At 38.3% G+C, this 18,589-nt stretch overlaps 2 long non-coding RNA genes across 3 annotated transcripts; one reads left to right on the forward strand and one right to left on the reverse strand.

The window, feature by feature from the left end:
• Window positions 1-5,785: 5,785 nt before the first annotated feature.
• Window positions 5,786-7,568, reverse strand: LOC103102643 (uncharacterized). Its single transcript, XR_471019.3, has 2 exons — window positions 7,432-7,568; window positions 5,786-6,691 (listed from the first exon to the last, which is right to left on the reverse strand). It is a non-coding gene; the product is annotated as an uncharacterized LOC103102643 (long non-coding RNA).
• A 272-nt stretch (window positions 7,569-7,840) lies between these two features.
• Window positions 7,841-17,893, forward strand: LOC130455812 (uncharacterized). Of its 2 annotated transcripts, none has more exons than XR_008913964.1 (3): window positions 7,841-7,978; window positions 12,254-12,521; window positions 16,578-17,893. It is a non-coding gene; the product is annotated as an uncharacterized LOC130455812 (long non-coding RNA). The 2 variants fall into 2 exon arrangements; XR_008913963.1 differs by lacking the exon at window positions 16,578-17,893 and adding an exon at window positions 12,956-13,392.
• The last annotated feature ends 696 nt before the right edge of the window (window positions 17,894-18,589 follow it).

Genomic DNA, 18,589 nt, shown 5'->3' on the forward strand with positions numbered 1-18,589 from the left:
AAAAAATGAGAAAAAATATGAAACACCTCATTGATAAAACAACAGACCAGGAAAATAGATACAGAAGAGATTCTACAAGCTTCTAAAAAGAAGCCATTCAAATATCATTGAACCATAGATAGGATGACACTGGACCTGGTTACATACACATTGAAGGCTTGTATGGCATAAAATATGATATTCCAGAAAGCAAGGGAATTCGATCCACAACCAAGAATCAACTACCCAGAAAAACTGACTATATTCTTGCAGAGGAAACTATAGTCATTTAATAAAATAGAAGACTTCCAAACATTCCTAAAGAAAAGGCCTAACAAACAGAAAATTTGATCCCAAAACACAGGACCCAAGAGAATAACCAAAAAGTAAATAAGGCAGAAAAAATTTTAAGGGACCCAATAAGTTCAAGTGATTTGTATTCCTATAAGAAAAGATGATATTGGTAACTCTTAAAAATTGTTATTATCATCAGGGTAGCTAGAAGAAGTATATTTAGAGGTTACAGTGGCAAACTGTATAGGATATGTCAAAAATATTTTTAAAAACCAGGGATAAAAAGGAGGATAATACTAAGAGAAATGGGAAAAGAGATTAAATGAGGGTAAATATATATTTCATAAAGAAGATAATAGTGGGAGAAAGAGAGAAGACCAATTCAATGGAAGGTTGGAAGATGTTGGTGATGAGTAATACTTAAATATTATGCACATTGAAATTGATTTAGAGAGTGAAGAACAATCTGATCCATTGGGGCAGAGAATTGTATCGTACCCTATGGTGAAGTAATGGGGTAATAAATAGGCTGTTGGGGAGGGGAACAATACAAGTGAAGGAGAGGTTGAGATTTAATTTAAAAGGCATTATAGTAAAAGGGGAATAAATAAGAGGGGAGGGTTTGGGAAAGGCAGTAACATTAGTGAGAGGAAAGGGAGGAGACCGACTAAAAGTGGAAAGTTGGAGGGGAGGGTAAGAGGGTTAAGAGAAAAGGCAGAATCAAAGGATTAAGTCAAAATGGAGGGGAATACACAGACAGTAATCATAACTGTGAATAGGAATGGGATGTACTCACCAATAAATAGGAAGCATAGCATAAGAAATAAAGAGCATTTTAAAATGTGAAATGGATCATTTTAATTGATTTAAAATTAAAGTAAATTAAAAAGGAGCTATACAAACAAGACAAATTCAAACACGATTAGAATGAAAGCAGAAAACTGGAAAAATTTTATAACAAATATCTCTGATAAAGATCTAATTCCTTAAATATGTAGAAAATCAAGCCAAATTCATAAGAAAACAGTCATCCCCCAATTGACACATAGTCAGAAGGTTATGAAGAGCCAGTTTTCAGATAAAGAAATTAAACCATTAATAGTCATATGAAAACATTCTCTATATCACTTGATTAAATGAATTCAAATTAAAACAACACCTATGAAATTGGTTAATATGCCAAATATGAAAATGACAAATGTTGGAAGGGATACAGGAAAGCAGAAATGGTAATACACTATTGGTGGAGTTGTGCTCTGATCCACACATTCTGGAGCAATTTTAACAATGTTCAAAATTCTCTAAAGTTGTACATGCTTTGATCCATCCATACCATGTATCCCAAAGATCAAGAAGGGAAACTGGCCTATTTGTTCAAAAATATCAGCTCTTTTTGTGGTAGAAAAATAATGAAGACTGAGACTTATCCAAATAGCTGAAGAGGGGAATAGCTGAACAAGTTGTGGGATATGATGGGGATGGAATACTACTGTAATATAAGAAATGACAAACAAGGTGATTCCAGAAAAACCTGGAAAGATTTACAGGAACTGATACAAATGAAGTATGCAGAATAAAGAGAGCATTATACATACTGAGAAACCTAGTTATTCTCCACAGTGCACTGAGCTTCTGTTATACTGCTACTTTATTGGTTTACTCTGCCACCTTACTTATGAGCTTCTTTTAAGAAGAGAAAAGAAACATGAAGGATTGTTCGGAAAATTAACTAACAAAGAGAAAGAAAAAATTTGGCTAGCCATTCTGTATATTCCCAGAATCATATTGCCTCCAGGGGTCATCTAAACCACTAGACATAACAGACAAATTGTCATCAAGAACTTGAAGCATCATCACCTACACCTGGGAACAGAGCCGAATTCTAAAAAAAAGCTAACTACGAAGTCAATTGGCAGGTAAATCTGAAGGAAAAAAATAAGTAAATAAAAGAAAAAGAAAATAATTTTAGCTAGTTATTGTGGAGACAGAGAAGACCTGGTTCAAATTCAAATTAATAGTGAAGTTGAAACACCAACTTCTAAAATAATAAAGAAAATACCAAAAGGTCACAAGGCCAAAAAGGAATTCTTAGAAGAGCTTTTAAAAAGACTTCAAAAATAAAATGAGAGATGTTGAGGGGAAAAAATTGAAAAAATAGGACCAGTGCAAGAAAGTCTAGTAAATTATGAAAGAAAGGTTGTCCTAATGGAAGAAGAGACCCAACATTCATACAAGAAAATAACTCATTAAAAAATCAGAATTGAAGAAGGGGAACCTAATGACTTCCATTGGCAAAAATGAATTTCAAAGAGAAACTAAAAGATTTTTTTTAAAAAAAGGAGAGAAACAAAATACAAATTGTCAGACTGTTCAAAAGGTATGATCAAAAAAAGAATTTAGATGCTGTACTCCAAGAAATAATCAGGAAAAATACTTGGAAGTTTTAGAACTAGAAGATAATATAGAAATTGAAAGAATCCACAGATCCATTAAAATCCCCCCCAAAAGAAAATGTGCAGAAACATCATTGCTAAGTTCTATAGCTACCAGGATTAAAAAAATGTATCCTTTACATATTGAAACTTTCCCTGTCACACTTTCAATATATAGCCAGTTGGCATGAGAAATTAAAGGGAAATTGGGGGGGGAGGTTGCAGAAGGTGACACATTAAAACCAACAGATGACACAGAAAAAAGCCTGGAAAACAAGAAATGCATAAAGCATATGCATAGTATTGCATAACATCAACATAGTTTATATTTTAATATCATATACCCAATTTCTTTTTTAAAGTTAAAGTAAGCAAAAAGTTAAGTTAACAAAAATAAAGCAAAAACCAGGAGATGATACAGAAAGGTCAGAAACGTAGAGACCTTAAAAAGAGTTTAGTAATTCATAAATGCATAAAATGTATGTTTCTATATAGTATATATTTTCTGCTTAATAATATAAATGAAGAGCTACATAACTTTTTTTCTTAAAATTAAATTTGTAGTAATAGGAATGTGGTTCTACCCTGTTAGATTTAAATTAATATCCAATAATTCCAAGTATTATATTTTATAAAATTAATTAGTAATTACTTGAAGTAGAACCTCCACAAACCACGTTCCTGGGAAAAAGAGAGACAAAGGGCAGAACTACACAGAACTTATATCTTCCCTAAATTAGCACATAACATAAGAAGGAATATAGGAAGCCTGGAAAGGGAGTTCTGGGGAGCAAAATTCTAATTATATGATCCCCCTGTGATTCCATTGGGAAAGAAGCATGTAGAAATCTCCCAGATTTACATGCCTAGTTTCCCCAATGAATCATGTCACATAACCAACGTATATCTCTAAAGATTTTTAACTAGAGGTATGTACAATGTTGGACTTTCTAGGGGGAAATTACAATAATTTGGGGATTTGCGGGGAAAAAAGAGAAAGAGAACAAAACAAATGAATGGTAGACACATTGACAAAAAGCCAGTTAGGGGGCAGTTGCCTTTGACATGAGTTTACATTCAAAATAAATGCGTTCAAGCCCTTACAGTCCAATTCACAACATCCCAAATTTCATTCTGGATCTTTTTATGCATCGTGTGGTTTCTCTAGGCATCTTCATGGTGGCTTCTCCAAATAGTTCACTTTCTTGATTCGAGGAAATAGCAAATTTCTCATTCTAAAATTTCTCTAAAATATATTAAACCTTGCATTATCGGATAATAATACAATCCACCATTAAAAGATTGTTGACCAACATCTGGATCACCTTAGAATACATGACTGAGTTATGAGGTACATGATTCAATTGTTAAATTGTTAATTCAATTGTTAAAAGGAAGTCAAAAACATAAAAAATAGAAGAAAAGAAGAAAATCAAAATTAAATAGGATATAAAAATTCTGTGTCTTCCTTTGTGAGAGGTGTCAGGAGCAGAAGAAAAGAGGAGAGAAGCATAGGTTTTGGTGCCTTTCCCCCCAAGCCTACCTAGATGCCAGAGACCAAACTTTCCCTGACTTTCCCAAACTTTCCTTTCCTAACCCTAAATGAACCTACTTAACTTTATTTGGAGTCTAGTCTGATTTAATTTACTCCCTAGCCTACCTACAATGCCCTGGTCAATTTCCCTACCCCACAGGGGGGTGTCCAGTCTACCTTCCTTCCCTTCCTCCCCTTCCTTTCCCTTCCTTTCCCTCCTTTTTCTCAATCTTCCATAAGAAACAATGAGCAGAATAATTAAAAAAAAAAAAACAGCAATTTGGAAACATCTACATGAAGTAAAGATGAGTAAAATGAGTAGAACCAAGAGAATATTATGTATAATTAACATTTGAAGAATAACTTTTGAATGTTCACCTCCAGAGAATGAACTGAAAAAAGAAACATGAAATAAAGTCTTCATATATGTATATATACATATATCTATGTGTGTGTGTGTGTATCTTTTTGTCAGGTGATAACTTCTATGCTATATATTAAATTTGAAAAATGAAATTAATTTTAAAAGTACACCAAATGTGTCATACTAGTGGGGGACCTCAACCTTCCCCTATGAGAACTAGACAAATTGAAAAAAATAAAAAAGAAATAAGGGAAGTTAATGAAACGTTAGAAAAATTAAGGCGAATAGATGTCTGGAGAAAAGTGAATAGGGATAAAAAGGAATATTTATAAATTGTCTTGAATTATTTTCTCTAGAGGTCATGTTATATAATAAAGAGCTATCCTCAAAACTACATAGACCTAATTTTGAGTGCCAACTATGAGCATACCAACTGTGTTATCCTGCTTAAATCATTTTATTTCCCAGTTCTGTGGAAAGTTATCTAAGATTTTTAAATTGGGGGCATGTGCCCAACTAGCTTTTGAAGAGGAAATACCCTACGCTGCTTAGAAGTCCTCTATGCCAGTGGAATCAAAGGTCCAGTCCTTGTTCCTGTACCTATGATCTTCTAATTGCTGAATTAGTTTGAGTGTCCAAGCAAACTTCATTGTTCTTCAAATAGTAAAAACAAGTCCTCAGTTCTCTCACATCAGCTTTTATAGGGCTGATGGAAAAATAGTCCCTCTAGAAATGTTTGCTGAGTGATTAAAATGGTACCAAGTCAAACACATGAATATTTGTGATAGGGCAAAGATAGGAACTAACGATTCTAGAAGTTATGTCATTACTAGAAGGACACAATTAACTTTTTTGTAATAAGCAAATTGCTCCCCCCACTCTATACTTCATAACCTTCATCTATTTTTCCTTTCCTCCATGACTACTAGTAGATCCAGTTGTCTATTTGTCTAGGCATGAGCAAAACAGAAAGGCTATCAATTATTATTGAGGAAATAGTGAATAGCAAGTCACTACAATATCTCCAGCAAGAAAACCCCAAATGGGATAATAAAGAGTTGGACACAACCGAACACCTGAATTCTAGATAGAGAGAGGAATATATCTATTGACTTTTCTTTTTTCTGTATACATTTTATATCGACTTTTTTGCATCAGGATATAAGTCTATTGAGAACAGGATGGAACTGTTTCTTATATTTTTATTTTTTGAACCTGGCATATGGTAAAAATGAAATAGTTGTTGATTGATTTTGGATAGGGTATTTCATGCAGACATATTTTACTTAAAGACATTAAAAGTGCTTATTTATTAAGGATAAAAATTTTAATCAATGACAACTAATATGGTTTCAATCAAAGCTATAATGTTATATTACAAAAATATTCTTCAGTAGTTACATCTGTGTGATTTGCCTGTCATCCTAATTAAAAATCATTTTTTCTTAGAAAGAAGACATTCCAGAATGTATAACACTTTATATTAGGAGAGTATAATTCAATAAACTAAATAGGGGCAACTGAAAGCTTCTCATCCATCAGATAATTAGAATCTTGGAATTCAACTAATTAAAATGTGTGGTCAAATGTCAAATGAAGTGCTTTATGACTAAAACTGATTACCTCTGGGAACTGCCCCATAAAGTAAATAGAATATCAGAAGAGATACTGTGGAAGAGAAGTGGAAGTTAGAAAATAATTTAAGTAGTACACAAAAAAACTTTTGGCTTAATTATTTCAATCTTCCATTAGTTTGTGAATTAAATAATTTTTAAGAAAATTAATGTTTTATTAGATTTCACAAAAAATTGTCAGATGTCTCTGAGTGTTACAAAAAATCAAATTATATTTTGATAGTGAATTTACTACATCAAATAACTTTGACTTTGACCACAAAGAGTTGAATTTTATGTTTTGGAAGTAAACAATACTCATGCCCAGATTCAAGAAAAGAGTTGGGAAACACTAGACATGACCAGCTCTGAACAGTGTCACTAAAAATTCAATTGACTATATCTTGACATGAAAAGGTTTTTACTGATGTTGAAGTCATTTTTGATTGAATTCTCAGTGCTTTGTGATCACCACCTAGACATGGGACAGGTTAAACACAAAGTTAGATGTATAAATATGAGAAAAAATAATGCATTGCAATCATAGCACTTCCAATCTGGTTCATTTTAACATACTCTTGACAACTGAGATCGGAAATGATTAATGAATTATTAATAAAAAAGCATTGAAAAAGTGATCAGTGCAAAAATCCAGGAGAATATGAAGATCTCTTTATATTTAAAGTATTCTGCTCTCATAGAGTGAAATAAATTAACGTTATTAGGTGAATTTAAGAATTGATTCTGGATTAATAGGAAGCCAACTGTTTAGTTTCTCAGCCAGTCTCCACTGATTCTATGCAGTAAAAGATACTGTGCGTTGTTCACAGCTAATAGAAGCAGTAAGCTACATGGCTGGATTTGCATGTCTGCCTTTAAAAGTTTTCTTGTCCATTTCAGGGAACTCCTTGGAATGAGGGTAAATACTTTTCAGATGAAGAAGTTCAGGCAGAGAGAGGCTACGTGACTTGCCCAGGATCACACAGCTAGGAAGTATCAAGCTGTCTCTGAACGCAGGTCTAGGCTCCACAGCGCCAGCTAGAAAGGATGTTTTCAGCATTCGGAGTCAGTGTTTGTTACAGAGCTGTTGGAGTCAGAGCTCTGAACTGGAGGCTCAGGTAGAATTTCTCTTTTCTCCGTCTCCCTGTCTGTCCGTTTCGGGCCCTGTCTCCACTGGCAAGTGAGTGCGTGATAGATAATTGATCAAACACTTACTATTTGAGACACGCTCCGCTTATCACTGAACAGATGAAGGCAAAAGTGCCTGATCTCAAGAATCTCACTCTAGTGGGGAATCGATCGGCATATAAGGAAGGTTCCCATCGCGAGGCTCCTGGAAAAGCTCCCTGGAGTCGGTGTGGCCGAGGGAAAACAGATCTCAGTCTCTTCCTCGGGTGGTTTCCGCAGTGTAAAGTGACGCGTTTCTGCTGTGACAGTACGCTCCAACCCAAGAACTCTCTGTTCTACATCTCCAGGAACCAGTCGCCGGGCTGCATCTCCACTGGGGTCGCCTCCCTGGGTGAGGGCTAGAAGAGCTGGGTGCGAAGCGGGAACACCGAGGTCTGGGCGGCTCTGCCCTTTCCGCGGCTTCCGTGTCTGGGTGCTGGCGGCAGCTTTTCAGCAGTGGCCACTGGTGGTGACGAAGGAGCGAGCCCCCTCTCCAGCGATTTCGCTCCTCCGCGATATCTGGGGGCTGGACGCGAAGCTGCTTTGGGGGCTGCAGCCATAGACATTGCTACTGCCAAGGTTCTTAGTGCTGATGGTGAGGGGGGTTTCCTTTTATCTCTCTCAGGCTGCCTCGTTCTTTGCCTCCACGTGCCACACACACACGCACACACACACACACGCACACACACACACACACACGCACACACACGCACACACACGCACGCACACACACGCACACACACACACGCACACACACGCACACACGCACACACACACACACGCGCGCGCGCACACACACACACACACACACACCCTATACAAAGCAGAGCTTCGCTTCTGAACCTTCCCAGTCTTTATGGGAGGAGAAACCACTGAGGCAGGCTTTCAGATTTACCCAAATGAACCTCATGTCCCCGGAACAGATTGACTAGTTAATGTCTAATATCTTTAAGCTCGAACATTAGTGAGTTCTCACAGCACAGGATTTCCTTGATTAAATCATTTAAATGCTGAACATCTCAATCATCCCAAATGTGAAGCAGAGTACCTTTTGGAAAGGGAAGCATCGCTGCTCAGGTGTACTTACAGGGAAAATGAAGCAAAGGAAGAAGAGTTACAGGGAATAATTACACTTGTGAAAACTATCTTGTTTATGTGGTGGAATAATAAATGGCGTTGGCAGGCGAATGCAAGATGTCTTACATCTAGTGGTCGAATCCTGACTATTAAAACGATCCGTCAATTGGACTACAAGAAAGTTTAGCTGATGAATAGCTAGCAGCTGCCCCTTTGCTGCATAATCGGGAATTTATAATGAGACTGTAGGTAGCTGTCTTGCTTGATTCCCTTCCCCCACTACTCTTCTCTCCCTTTTTGAAAAATAAGCATCGTCTTAGAGAAACCTTCTATACTACATTATACTGTTAGTCTCCTCATATTCTATTTCTCATTTATGCTTCATAATGAAATTTCTAGGGCAAAGCAATGTATCATTTGAATTTGGCCTGTCTGGAAACAGCCTTGTGAATTTTATTAAAAATAGATTTAATGATATACTGAGTAAAGAAACTCTTATAAAAACATAATTATTTTCAATTGATAAAAATGTCATAAATTATCTTGCCATAAATGATGCTGATTTTCCAAAACATTGTTAGAGGAAAATATGGCATATTTTTCAATATGTATATCATAAAAATGATATTTATGTTCAAATAATCACACCAAAACATACCTGTGGTTAGCTTCAATACCATACCTAGAATACTACTGTGGACAAAAATTTCAGTTATGGCTCAAGATAAGCAGAATAAATGAACAAACATGAGATAGTCAACATTGTGAAATGCAAAATGAATAATTTTGAATACATTAAAATTTTAAAAATCTAAGTAAAACTAATATAGTAAGGACCAGTAGGAAAGCAATAAATCTGGGGAAACATTTATAGACAGTTTCTCAAACAGAGGTCTCCTATTTAAAATAGAGAGAGAACTTTGTCAAATATATAGGAATATGAGCTTTTGTTGCATTGATAAATTGCCAAAAGATCTAAAACAGCCAGATTTTGGATGATGAAGTCAATGCAACATATAACTGTATGAAAAAGTCTCTAAATTACTATTAATTAGAGAAATGCAAATCAAAACATCTCACCTATCAGATTGGTTAAAATGATTAAAGGTCAAAATGACAAATGTTGGAGGGGATGTGGAAAAATAGGGACACTAAAACATTGTTGGTTTAACTGTAAGTTGATCTAACCATTTTGGAGAGGAATCTGGAATTCTATTGAAAGAGTATAAAACTACAAACAGTGGTACCTTGATACATAAGCATCTTAAGTGGCAAGAAATTTGAGATACAAGCAGTCATGATGCAGATTTTTTGCTTTAAGTCAAATATTTGAATCATGAGCTTCTGTTTCATTTCACAAGTAACATGAGGCTGTCTTGTGTAGTTCAGTGTTCATCTAGTCATGTGAGCATCTGTACTTTCTTGCTTTTGCTTTCTTTATTTTTGTTTTTATTATCAGTTTGTTTGTTTTTTTGTTTTTTTTTTACAAATTTCTTAACTTTTAACCATGGGTCCTGTGAAGGATTAAATTTTTGATAAGAATTTGAACAAAGGTTAGGAGGGCAGTTTGGTAAAACATAAAACAATTAGTTTATTCTGAGGAAAGTTCAGATAGGAACTAGAAAGGAGGAAAGTGAGAGTAATCGTATCACTATACCCAAAATCCTAATCCTAACTAAACTTTTCTAAAAAACCCTAAATCTATCTGTCTTCAAGGACAGTTTCTTCTGCCAGGGCCAGGCCTGGCCTAAATTCCTACTCTGACTATCTAAGAATTTGATCACACTCTAACTACCTAAATAACCTAGTCATTAAGCATTATCACCCACAACCTCCTTACAGGCTATTAAGACTGCAAATCCATTTTTTCTATACCAACTGTCAGTTAGTCAAAAACTACCAGTCTCAGAGACACAGAGACAGACTCTGCTCTCTAGGGAACCCAGAGACAAAAGCTCCAATTGTCAGTTAACTGACGCTGACGGCCTCTTCAAGGGACAGAGGGAGAGATTAAGAAAACTCCTTTAAAAGTCCTGATGACAGAGGAATTGAAGGAGTGACAGCAGCAGCATTCTGAGGTTTTGCAGGAGATGTGTAGGGAAGAGCCAGAGGTGGATGAGATAATCAGCGCAAGCAAAATTAAGAAAATGTTGAGGATTTGGGAAAAAATTAAACAGTTTGTTGAAAAGACACACCCAGAAGAAGTTGCAACAGGTCATGCATTGGAGCTGTGTAAGGACATTTGTTTCACGCATGAACATATGTAGAGAGTAAGTTAAGATAAGTGATAGTACACAAAATGCAAACCTTCTCTGCCAGCATCTTGCCCTTGAAGGTAAATAACATTTCATGAGCAACTTTATTTCTTTACATTCTTTCTTATTATCTATAGATATATTCATGTATTATTTATAAAATACATTTTGGGGTTTAAAAGCATATAAAACAAAAAATTGTGGTTTTTGGGGGGGCTGGAATGGACTAATTGCATCCACATTAATTTAAATGGGGAAATTCAATTTGGCACAAAAGCAAATTGACTTATGAGCTTGGCCATGGAGTTAAACTGGGGTGTCAAGGTACCATGGTAGAGCTTTTGATCCAGTAATAGAACCATTAGGTTTGTTTCCTCCGATGATCAAGGAAAAATAAAAGGAACTGTATGTTCTAAAATATTTGCAGCAGCTCTTTTTGTGGTGGCAAAGAACTGCATCCTGAAGGGATGCCCATCAATTGAGGATGGCTGAACAAGTCTTGGAATAAGATTGTATTGGAATATTGTTGGGTCATTAGAAATAGCAAACAAGTTGATCACAAGAAAAGCAACCCTGTAATGACTTCTAGGAAGTTAGCAGAGCAAAGCGAAGTGAACCAGGAGACTGTTCTACATAGTAACAATGAGAATGTAGCATAATCCACTTTGAATGACAACTGTTACCATCAAGGCAAGAATCCAGCAGAACTCCAAGAAATACATGATGAAAAGAGGATATCCCCATCTGAATGCAGATTGAAATAAAGCATTCTTCACTTTACTTCTTCCATGAACTTTTCTCTAGTGTAAGCAATATGTGTCTTATGCAGGACAAACAGGAAATATGTAATATATGATAATATATGTATAATCTATATCATATTACCTACCTTTTTTTTAATAACCCTTATCTTCTCCCTTAGAATCAATACTATATATTGGCTCCAAAGCAGAAGAGTGGTAAGGCTAGGCAATGGAGGTGAAGTGACTTGCCCAAGGTCACACAGCTAGGAAGTTTTTGAGGTCAGATTTGAACTTAGTACCTCCTTTCTCTAAGTCTGGCTCTCAATCCACTGAGCTATCCAACTGCCCCTTATTAACTACCTTCTTAAGGAATAGGGAGAAGGTTGAGAGGGAAAAAGGATTTATAAATAGATTTTTAGACATAACAAATGTGAGAATTTCTTACTCTTCAAAAAGCAGATCTGTTATGATTTATTACATATTTATAACAAATCATCAGTATTATATTATTGTTACATACAATATCATTACATGTAAAAATAAAAATTTGTAACCAAAAAAGGAGTCATTTTCCATTCTTATTTTCTTTCCTTGAGTATACCAGAAACTCTTTAAGCTTCTCTTTTAGAATTCCATGAGGAGATGGGGAGAGGGAAAGAGATCTTTTCCTCCTCCTCCTCCCAGATGCTATGGTGACAATGAGCACATGAAATCAAATACATATGTTTGTGTAGGTGAGACCGTAATTAGATCTCAATGGCTTTGCCAACTCTTCGGCTTTGTTTCTCTGAGCAGCCATCCTAAGCTGGATATCCTGAGAGTTGGTGACAATTTCCAAAGCTTGAGAGACTTGTGGAAATCTACGTTGAGCCACCAGTTGTCCGGGAGGGGACCTGTATCAACTTCTGGGAGGAGATGATCGCTGCCTACCGTGAAGATCGAGAGAGACCTGAAATGAATTCTTCTGACTGAACTCTGAGATGACAGTTGAAGATCCCTTCAAGAATACCACAAAATTGTTCGTGTTTTCATGTTTTAACAATTGGCCTGTCAAAAGTAATGGGTAATTTTACACGTATTAAGTATTTGTCAGTGTACCCAGAGGGCTCTAGTATAAGGAGGTCATACCAGCTGAAAAGTCACTTACATCAAATCCTGATAGTCTCGTGCCTTTCAGCTAATACACCTAAAATTAAATTATCTTAGATGGTGGCAATTTTCAAATTTTTAACAAGGAATATATAGTTTTCTTTCTTTCTTTGTTTCTTTTCCTTCCTTCTTTCCCTCTCCCCTTTTTACAGCATTCTGGTTAAATGGTATCTCTACTTAAGGAAGCAATGTTATATATACATATATGTGTGTATGCACACATGTGTATGTAGGTAGGTACATATGCATGTGTGCATTGTGTATACTCATGCATATACATACGTCTTTATGCGAGAATTACTTTGTTTTGGTATCTAATAACTTGTGGCTTCAACGTTTTGCTTATAGGAGAATGACAGTAGATGCTCTTAAAACATTGGGATGAAGGTCACTGGCACGTATTCACGAGCCCCATTGGACCAGCTCTCAGCATGGCTGAAGCACTTCGTCACTCCCTCCCTCCCTGTGTACATCATTCCAGCATTGGAAGAGAAGCATTCTGGGGCATTATCTGGTGCCGCTTGCCTCTATCAGCCTCCCCCAGCATTCCTTATGCCAAAAACCTCCTTAAAACTCCCCTGCCATCTTTGCTGGAGGGGATTTTCCTCTACCTTTCAGTTTCCCACTTCTGTAGAGTTTCTTCGCTTCAGCAGTTGTGAAATGTGTGCAGTTGCTAGAAATGCTTTTTGAAAAGGAAAACTAAGGAGCCCGTCTCCGGGGCTTGTCCTGGTTTTATGGGGTGTGATGCCCGTGACGACAGTTTGCCCAACAAAGTGTTGGTTCACACATGCAGTACTTGTGTGTGAGTGTGTGTGTGTTGTGTGTGTGAGTGTGTGTGTGAGTGTGTGTGAGTGTGTGTGTGGTGTGTGTAGTGTGTGTGAGTGTGTGTGTGTGGTGTGTGTGTGGTGTGTGTGAGTGTGTGTGTGGTGTGTGTAGTGTGTGTGGTGTGTGTAGTGTGTGTGTGAGTTTGTGTGTGATGTGTGTGTGAGTGTGTGTGTGAGTGTGAGTGTGTGTGTGGTGTGTGTGACTGTGTGTGTGAGTGTGAGTGTGTGTGTGGTGTTATGTGCCTTATTTGCAGAAACAGATTGCCAGGCAAACGACCATTTTTAAATAGTCACAAAGAAACCTCACAAAAGACTACAGATCACAGAAGAGGCATTCATTTTCGAAAATAAATCCTGCTCTGGCAACCTAATGTCTCGCAGTGAGGAGAACATTGGAAGTATTCCTAGGAGTAATGGCTCACACGGCTCCGTCATGAACAGGAGGAGCACGAGGTGAGCTAAAAAATCCAGGGCTCACTAATAAGGGGAATAGCCAGGAGCACTGGAGAAGCACAGCAGATCACCTTTCAAAGAGGGGAGTTAGAGAAGCAGGAGAGATCGAGCTGAAGGAAATCAAAATGTTTTCCATGGACTCTTCATATTTAGCTTCTGTGATTCCCACAGCCTATAAAGTCACACGTTGTGGTTTCAAGAACACATCTATCATTGCTGCCAAGTCTCCTGAAGCCAGAAGAAGAGCAGCTTTTGAGAATTCTTAGTCAAGACGGCTAGGAAAGGGCGGTGGTTGCACACTCGATCTCTCAACCTTAGAGGGGAGCCGTCTGATGCTCCGTCCTGGGATTCACAAATTTGATGTTTATGGGGAGGTCTGGGTCTCAGAGACTGATTTGTGCCAACTGGCGACTGAAGATCCATTTCAAAGCAAAATGTGAATGTTCAAGTATGTCTGTCTTGAGTCCTTGAACCAGTCAGCTTACAACATGGTCTCTCTTGGTACATGGAATCATTCAGGAAACCAAGTTGTCAAAAGGTTTTCCTTTGACTAAAATGAAGCCGTGGAGATTGTGTGTTCAGTGAGGGATACCTTCACCCAACTGTAGAGGCTTAGTGAGTCGTTCTTCATTTAAGAAGGAGAAGAATTGCTTAGAGCCCAAATATGCCATCACCTGCATGGCTCTAAAACCCGACAAATCCTTTCTAAACCGCACCCAAAGTATCCCTTTCCGGAGTCGCTCGTGCTGCTGGGATCTTGCCTCAGAGATCACATTGCCAGGAGTCACCCAGAAATCTCACAAAAGGCGGCAGATTACACAAAAGGCCTTTACTAAGCTAAATCGTGCCTTGCAGCTTAACGTCTCACAGTGAGGCCAACATTTGACACATGGAATGAAATGAGGTTATTTTAGACGGTTTTGTGTTCTCGATTCCTTGATATGTTTAGGAAACAGAAGGCATCGCTGGGTCACATGCAGCGTGCAACCAAACCCTCCATCCAGTTCCTGTGTAGCCGGCAGTACTACACGGCTGCTCGCAACAATAAGAGATAGATACGTTGGTGTGATGTGGGGAGAGAGTGGAGTCTCCCCTACTGAGTGAGGGCCAGATGAGATGAAGTCAAGGCTGGAGAGAAAGGGGACACATTGGCTTTCCAGCTCTCGTCTCCACTCTGGTGGCCTTCAGGATCCCAACTTCTGTTCCCTCGGAGACTTGTTGAAACAAGGCACAATGCAGACAGCTTCCCCGCTCCGAGGAGAGAAGGGAACTTCCCTCCCCCAACTTCCAGTCTCCCTCCTTGGACACGAAGAAGCCGCCACTTGACCTTCTGAACAGCTGCTTATTCTAAGGGAACAAATGAAGGGAAGGCCAATTGAACTGAGGAGTGAGGAATTGGGACAGAGGGGGTGGGAGGTCCCTACCAGTGTCGGAAGCCCTCCTCCCGAAGTCTGGCAGGGGCAGGCTGAAGATGTCGGGGCTTTCTAGCTGCTCTAGCTATCGTAACTTTCAGGGGATTTGGAGGAAATCTTCCTATCCTAGTCACTCTGCTTGTCTTCTCTGGATACTGGGTCACAAGTCACAGGAAGATGGTGGCGGCTCAGAGACCTGCTCAGGTCAACCTTTCCGGGGAGCTTCCCGTAGAGAAGTCCTCTGCGACCATCCAGATCCTCTCACTCCCTCTGTTCTTCCTTCAGATCTCTCTCTCCTTCCTGCCCTTGCCCCACTCGAATTGGTCCCCAGAACGATGGATCTGCTTGTCTTCTTCCTCCAGCATATTCCTCTCTGGCATTGTCCATCATGGCACAGGTGGTATGTTTCAGAGGAGGACTTCAACAAAGGTTTTCCTGATCCCAAGGTCAGGAAGGCCTCCCATCATTAGGCAGTGCTACCTGTCTGGGCAGGTTATGTTCTAGAAATAAAGATTAATAACAACATCCACTTACTGAATGTCAAGATTCTAACGCTGCTTACTGTGCTACCTTGTCACCACTCAGTTCATTAATATAGACACATGGAACAATGCAGAGAACAGTGAACTTGGAGTCAAAGGATCTAGGTTTGAATTCTAGTTCTGCCGCTTGCTATTCATGTGACCACAGTAAGGTTATTCCATCCCTTTGGGCTTCTGTTTCTTATTTTGTAAACTTGAGCATACGGGTCTAGATGGCTTCCAGCTTTCAACTCTAAGTCTTTACTCTTTTGAGATAATAAGAGCATATTTTCAGAAGATTAGGCATATTATATACGTGTGTGTGTGTATGTGTGTGTGTATATTTGTCTAAATAAAAGTACTTCATCCAGAAAAGATTAGAGACTCCTACAATCTCATCTTGGGCACTGATGTCAGAGAACCACCTCATAGTCAAGGGCACAAAGCTTATGCATCAAAGACGCCCAGTCCCCTTTAGTGAAGTGAGGCCATTTGACCTCGCCGCGCTAGGGCCAGAGCTCAAAACAGCCTTCCAAGCCTCTTGAGATAACCTTGACAGATGTGTTAGCTAAACAAAAGGTAAAGAGGGCGGATTAAGGAAAGGATTCCCTCCTCTCTTCCATACCTACTTTTTCTTTCCTCTAAGTCCATCGGGAGACGTCTCTTGATGCCCCCTGACATTCCTTGCTTCCGGCTACATACCTCCAAAGCCCTCTATATACCTGCCTGACACTAAAAATTTTCCCTTGTTGCTTTATAGAGATATGATTAGTTTCAAGATGGATACGGATGAACTCAAGGTGACTGAGTTCACCCCGACTGGACCAGGTCTGGGGTGATGACTGCAGCCCTCACACAACAACGGATTCTCAATAATGCTTCTTCTTCGTCAGGGCCGAAAGTCTAAAGATCTTGGTTAAGTATGTTTCTCCTGTGAGAAAAGGCGCTCCCAAAGGAATTTCAAAAGGTCTCCCTTCTGTCACCAACAGACCAACCGGCTCAGGAGCCACAAGCTCCTTCCTCTCCAGCTTCAGGACGGGAAGCAAGTGCAGTTGACCATTGCCAGTTCCCAAGCTCTCCTTTCTCCGTCACCACATTCCAGAATCGCTTCTCTAGTGCTCCTTGCTCGCACCCATGTTAGCCTCTGCAAACCAACTCTCAACTACACTTAAAGTCGTTCCTTTTTCTGTTATTTCTACTCTAACAGCACAGAGAATGGAACGTAACACACAGCAATCATAACGTGCAGATATTCCTTACAAGTCTCTCTGATAAAGGCCTCGTTTCTTGAATACTTAGAGAAAAGAGCTGAATAGAGAAGAATACAAGTAACTGACAAACTGATAAATGGTCAAAGGACATGAATAAGCAGCCAACAAACAAAATAATTCAAGCTTTCTCGTCATGCAAAGGTGATCTGTATCACTGCTAATTAGAGAAATAGAAATGCAAACAGAAAAGGAAAAACTGGACGGTTAGGGGATATGGGGATGTAGGGCAGGGGATATGGGAAATCTGGGTCGCAAATACATGGTTGGGGTTACATCACTTGTGAACTGATTCAACCAGTCATTAGATATATATGCACAAAAGGCTATAAAACAGTATTTGCACTTTGACCCAGCAATACCATTACTCAGTATCTATCCCAAAGAGACAAAAAAAAATAGGGAAAGGCTATATGTGTACAAAAATATTTAAAGCAGTTCTTGTTATCAGAGCAAAAACCTGGAAAGTGAGAGAGAATGACCATCAATTGGGGAATAGCTGAGTACATTACAGTATGCAATCATAGCAGAATGCAATTGTGCCATAAGAAATGACAAGCAGGAGGATCTCTGAAAAATGTGGAAAACCTTTTAGGAACTGAAGAACCAGGAAAACATCATATAATGACAGGAACGCTTTACAATGAACAACTGTGAATAACAACTATTCTCAACAATAGAGTGATCCAAAACTAGCCAAAAAGACAAAAAAAATACCATCTACTTCAAGAGAAAAAGAACTGAGTCAGAATCCAGACCAACTTTTTTAACTTTCTTAATTTTTTTCTATTAAAATTTTCTTCCACAAAAGTATCAAATGGGGAAAATGTTTTACATGATTGTACATGTAAAATCCATAAGAGATTGCTTACCAAATTTTTCAAAAAGTGTTAGGAAAAATAAATTAAATGAAAAAAAAACACCAGAAAAGGAAGAAGAAAATGAGATAAAAATTGGGGAAACTGATGGATCAAGTGAAAATTTTTGGAGGATAAGGTAGACAGGAGTATATTTGTAGGCATTAGAGCAGAAGATAGCTGAAAGGGAGAGACAGGATAAGTTAGAGATGGGAGTGAAAGGAGAAATCTGTTGGAGAAAATGGAATGCAGGGAAATCAGTTACAAATGTAGAGGTAGTTATCTTGTCAAGGAGAAGGGCAGTCTTCCATGTTGAAGAAGGAGCAATGGAGATAGTGGAAGGCATCTGAGTGAAGTGAGATGAAGAAGAAGGGAGAAGAAAAAACTTTCAGAAAATGGCCTCCTTTTTTGTGAAATCCGTTCTCAAATGAAGAAGAAAGGGAAGGAAATACCTTGGTAGTTTTGAGGAAAGGTGAAATGGTTTAGAAATCAACTGAGCTAAAAAAAGATAGTGAATCAAGTGAGAAGGTGTTAAGTGTCTCAGCAAGGTTAGATGACTTAACATGGGTTGTAAGTGGATTCGACACATGCTTTATCATTTTCCCTAGGAGTTAGGGTTAGGGTGTCCACAAGTGTTAGGAAACTGT

The sequence above is a fragment of the Monodelphis domestica genome, chromosome 8 (assembly GCF_027887165.1).
Source record: "Monodelphis domestica isolate mMonDom1 chromosome 8, mMonDom1.pri, whole genome shotgun sequence".
NCBI lineage: Eukaryota > Metazoa > Chordata > Mammalia > Didelphimorphia > Didelphidae > Monodelphis > Monodelphis domestica.